The sequence below is a fragment of the Anthonomus grandis genome, chromosome 17 (genome assembly GCF_022605725.1).
Source record: "Anthonomus grandis grandis chromosome 17, icAntGran1.3, whole genome shotgun sequence".
Lineage (NCBI taxonomy): Eukaryota > Metazoa > Arthropoda > Insecta > Coleoptera > Curculionidae > Anthonomus > Anthonomus grandis.
Window position 1 is genome coordinate 5,177,304 of NC_065562.1, and position 6,000 is coordinate 5,183,303.

Genomic DNA, 6,000 nt, shown 5'->3' on the forward strand with positions numbered 1-6,000 from the left:
ATAACGAACTGAAAATAATGCATCAGCTAGCGATGTTGACAAACTCTAAGTAGTAAAATTAATTCCAGCATTAGGTGTTTATGGCTTTATCCATGCAAATTTACATAATCATTATACATAATTTATTTTATATGCAATAAAAGCATTTTCATTCGAGAGAAAAGAGTGTCTAAGGCTCTGGAAAATCAAAAATTCGACTTTATTTTTTAATCAAACAGAAAAAAAAAACAAAAACATAAGCTCTACTTAATTCCTAATAAGCAATTCATTTCTGCGACTGTTTCTTTAAATCAGAATTTTTAAGTGCCGGGGAAACAATACGTCACACTTACCTGTCAAAGTTGTCAACCAAAAGAGTAACCGCGGTTCTTACCAATTCAAAGCTGAAAATTGGCTTATAAATCTGGAATGCTACCTCACACGTCCTCAGCCGTCACCTGACCACAGACTAAACGATCTCATCGGTTTTTTCGTGGGATCGTTTATTCAGTGACCTGACCCCAGAAAGGTCCAAAGCCGCACCACCTGTCATTTGCTACGTCAATCCGGTCAATCACACCACATCGTAGTGCGAGTTACGTGACCAGTAGCGCTTACCAATCATGTTCATTAGACCTTAATAAGTTTTATGCTTATGTAGCCAACGCCTTTTAAATATTATAGGTATGCCTTAAATTAATTTTAAAAACACTTCTCTTTTTTGCATCAACCTTTGTACAATAAAAACTGGTTCTATATATTAAAGTTGTTATTTTAAAAGAAACTAATATCGATCAATTACAAAACTGGCGCAGTTGATCGTAGGATTTTTTCGAGAAACTGGCTAACTTTTTTCAAGTTTCTATTGCAACGCGATTTAGAGAAAAAACGTTACAAGTGCGGTCATCTGATCCATCGTAGTCACGAACTTAAATATATTTATGCGCTTCATTCTTCATAGATTACTATACAATTATTCACTATGGCACCGGAAGCGGTAGTACCGCTCTGTCCGGTGTTAGGTGGCGCCAAGTGTAAGAGTCAGATAAATTCATCTGACAGATCTCCTACTTACCGACACGGCTATCAGCCATCACTTGGCGCTTGGGTGGTAACAAGTGAATTTTTCCACAAATAATTTTCAGCTCAAATAAGAGTAAGTTGTAATTTTAAGTATTAACGTTATTAATTTCTTTCAGCATAATGGAAAAGGGTTCAAGGAACGGAAAAGGGTCAGCTTTTGGCTCTAATTCAAGGGAGTTAGCGCTGGCTTTCCACGACTTGTATGAAGCGTATTGAGCAATTCATACTTAAAACAACACGTGGAAATACTAAATCTAGAGGCACGCAAAAAAGAAGCCGATCTAGATCATCCGACTCGTGTTCAGAACATTCAACGCGTCCTCGCAGGCGTGACTAGATTTCGCGGAGCGTTGACTCGAGTGAGCAGGAGCCTCGAAACCCTATCCATGCATGTAAGAGGTAAGTGAGACTCGAGTGAGCTGGACCAAGCTCATCATAGATCTTCCAAGGTCACTAAACAGGTGCACAGCAGGACAATAGATCCTGAGGTGGACAATAGAGAGGAGATCCTAGTCATCCACCCAGACAAGGATTCAGAACAGTTTCTAACTCTGAAAGATGACATTCTTGAATGCTTGGGCACAGAGCGCAATGTCATTATAAGCGAGGGCATTGAACTACACTCAGCCCTGGTCTCTAGATGATCTAACATAATCAAATGTGGCCGAGATAAACAAGGAAGACTAGATCTAACCAAAAAATATCTAAATGAGGAAATTCTAAAAATTCTATCACATTCAAAAAAGATAAGTATCTAGCTATCATACAATCCCAGCTAGGAGCTTCTCTAGTAGCCTTGGGTTCATCATTAAATAAAATCCTAGGACAAGAAAGTAATGGTCAACTAAAAGCCATTATAACTGAACTATCAGATACTGGAAAATTGCTGACTGCATCATTATGTATCAATATCTGGTATGATATCATTGAAAGTATGTTATCATACCATCCCTAGATGATTCCTTTCAGCAAGTGGTGGTCAAAACGACCCCAGACTCTAAGTTATTTGGTTCTGATTTTGCAAATAAAATTAAAACTGCAATAGATTTAGAAAAAAAACAGTAGAGATTTAAAAGCCACGAAATCTGGTATAACAAGAAATCCGAGAAGTCTGTACAAGAGGCAGACCATTTAAACTGGAGAGGTCCGTATTGTTCCTCGAGGAAGTTCAGACATCAGAAGCAAAAACCTTAGCAAAACGTGACCTACAGGCACAGACCAACAAGACCAGCAAGACAGAAATATTAAAGGTTAGTATCTTAGCAGGTCGTCTTAAGGGTTTTTTTATATCGTTGGTACATCTTAGACCCTAATCACTTAGTTTTATATTGGATAAAAGGGTGCCAAATTGATTTTAATGGCAACTTCACAATGTCATCGAAAACATATACTGAGAGGTTTAATAACATTGAAAAAACTCAATTAGGTCAGGTAATCAATGATATGTTAATCTCGGGGGCAGTTAACCTATGTAAGAACATTAAAGGACAGTTTTTGTCACATTTTTTTTAATTAAAAACCTAATGGTAAAAAAATATTTATACTTAATTTAAAGAGATTAAATGTACATATAAAAAAGAATCATTTTAAAATGGATGACTAGCGAACAGCTGTTAAATTACTGCCAAGGAATTAGTTTATGTCACCATAGACTTAAAGAATGCATACTACCTAATTCCTATGCATCAATCTAGTAAAAAATATCTCAGATTCAAATTTAATGAGGAACTTTTTGAATTCAACTGTTTACCATTTGGGTTGTCTAGTGCACCATATATATTTACCAAGGTTATGAAGCCATTTATTTGTTGTCTCATATTTACATAAAAGGTGCATATGCTGTGTACCTTGATGATTTATTAATTTTATCCAAATAAAAGAGCAAAATAGACAGGATTCTCTTAGATGTTTCGAACTTTTAAAATATCTTGGTTTTCTGATTATTGATAAAAAGAGCTCCCCAGAGCCACAAACAAGATGTCGCTTTTTGGGATTCATACTTGATTCTAGACACTTTTCTATAGAATTACCTCTTGAGAAAGGGTTAAAAATTTTGAAATAAAATTTAAAAAATTTAAGACACTCACCTTATGTAAAATTAGTTTTTTTGCTCATTTAATTGATTTATTAGTTCCTACTCTACCAACCCTAAAATATGGCCTTTTATATGTTAAAAATGTAGAAAAAGAAATATTACTTGCCCTTAAAATATCAAATCAAAACTATGATTCCTATATGAAAATTAATCCAAGTATTATTGCTGAAGACTTGATTGCTGAAGAATTGATAACATTCCAAAGGCTAGGCAAAATATTCAAGAAGATAATTTTTCTTTAGAAATTTACACCGACTCTTCAAGCTCTGGCTGAGGTGCTTACTCAGAAGGGGAGGAGACACATGGGTTTTGGGGCGAGGCAGAGAAAAAGGACCATATTAATTTTTTAGAGCTCCTTGCAGTATATTATGTGCTTAAATGTTTTGCTTTTAAATTATCTTCTCTCTGTAATGTTTTACTTAGATCTTGTAATGTTTTACTTAGAATAGATAATGTCACAGCAATATCTTACATATATCAAATGAGTAGTGTAAGAAACCATTTATTAAATAAAGTAGCTCAAAAGATCTGGAAATGGGGTGAACAAAGAGATATATGGATTCATGCTTCCCATATCCCGACTGATCATAATTTGGCTGATAAAAGCTCCCGCATAACAAGTCCAGGCACTGAATGGAACTATTCAATGCTGCCTTTCAGTTGATTGTTAAAAGGTTTGGGAACCCATCGATTGACCTGTTTGCCTCAATCATTAATAAGAAATGTGAAAGATATATATCAATAAACAAAGACCCGTCCTCTTGTGCAGGAGACTCTTTTACAGTTAAAAAATTATTAGGGGGCTTATCGATTGAGAAACGTACCAGAAGAATGCATGGATGTCACGGAAGGAGGATTTTTTTTATGCCTTTCCCCCATTCTCACTAATATTATGAGTCATCAAAAAGATTATTAATGATAGGGCTGAAGAAATTCTAATTGCACCAGACTGTCCAGGTCAAGCATGATATCCTACTTTTATCAAGCACCTTACTATAAAACCAATAATTCTTGGTCCAGGCAGTAATTTGATTACATCTCCTTTTAGGGAACCATTCCCCGTAGCAAACCTTACCCTGGTTGCAGGGAAATTATCAGGGAGGTTTATCGACTGAGGAACGTACCTGAAGAATGCATGGATGTCATGGTGGAATCTCTTTCTACCACAACACAAAAACAGTATGACACAGCTTATCGATACTGGTGGAAATATTCTGTAGAGAGGATTATTCCTGTATTTAAGGCAACCCCCACAAGTGATACAGTTTTTTCAATTCCTTTTTAAACAAAGAGGTTTTAAATATGGGTCATTTAACAATTTCCGTTCGGTTCTGGTTCTTTAATAATGCCAGGCAGTTTAGGTAAACACCCTTTAATAAAAAGGTACATAAGAGGCATTTCAAAACTACGTCCACAGACTCCTAAATACAATATAACAAAATGTATGATAAAATATGTATGTATGAACACTCTTAATTCTAGAAATAAAAATTATAACTAAATATAAGAATGTGTTATTCTCCGCAAGAATTTTCTAAAGACTGATCAACTACATAGTGAATAATTGTATAGTAATCTATGCAGAAGAATGAAGCGCCGAAATATAATTTATTGATCAAACGAACTTTAAGAAGTTATCGATCGAAATTATATGAGGCGCTTCATTCGAATAGATTACTATCCACCCAGAATTTTAACTGTTAATAATTGCTTAACATATCTATCAATCTGGCTTTGGCTTTAAATATTTTTTTATTCTTTGCTTCAATATTATGCTTGAAACAATAAAACTCAGAAACGTGAACTGTATATTTTAATGTTATGAAACTATAAAATCAAAGAAACAAAAGGTTTACTTTGTTCAAATAAGGGCCAGCCTACGTTATTAAAGATATTTATACTGCACGTGGCTTAAATTTAAGAAAAAAAGTAAGCGAGCGACAAGCTCCTCACCCTTTGAGATCTCGTTTCAGTCTATAGATAAAGAATATATATTGGATTACAGTCTATATATATTGGTCTATATATATTGGTCTAATATATATTGAGTTACAGTCTTATTGTTTCAGTCTATGTGCTTGACGTGCTTCGCGGCACGAGGTACCCGTATACTACAATCAAAGTTTATTGCATAGAGTAATTAAAAGTATGAGAGGGTTCAATCCCATAGTGACAAATGGGCACCATCTTTACCAGTGTTGCCAGTTTGATTTTGCAAGGGGTAATAGAATGTCCAATGAAAAGGTAACAGATTTGAAAAAAAGGTAATAAATTTTCAAAAAAGTTGTGATTGTTGGGTTAGGCATATTCTGGGCTCGAATCTACCATTCAGTTTTGCCTCGCGTGCGAATTTCAAATAATCAGGAGTCGAAATATGAACTCAATTCATTATGTAGGTAGAGCGCTTTTATTTTCTTTTTAAAAGGTAATAGGTAATAGATTTTAGCAAATGGTAACAAGGTAATAAAAGTTTTGAAAAAGTAATAGATCTATTACAAGTGTAATAAACTGGCAACCCTGATCTTTACCCTAAACTCGATTGCAGCGTACGGTTGCGGTCTAACCGAACTAAAATAATTGACATTTGTCACAGTCGGTAAAATAGTCTACTGTAATACCGATCCGTCATAAAAATTAAAAGCAGGCTATTCAAAATTTTTTAATATTCATTTCTCTATGGTTTATTGAATAAAATACTATGTTTATTATATGTATTTTATTCAGTAAACTTTGCTACGATACACCTTGGTTGCATACTGCGCATAGTCTGTTGCACATAATGACGATGTGCAACGTTGCCGAATTCAGCTCAAACTCCCTGAAGCCTGTTACAGTTTATAAAA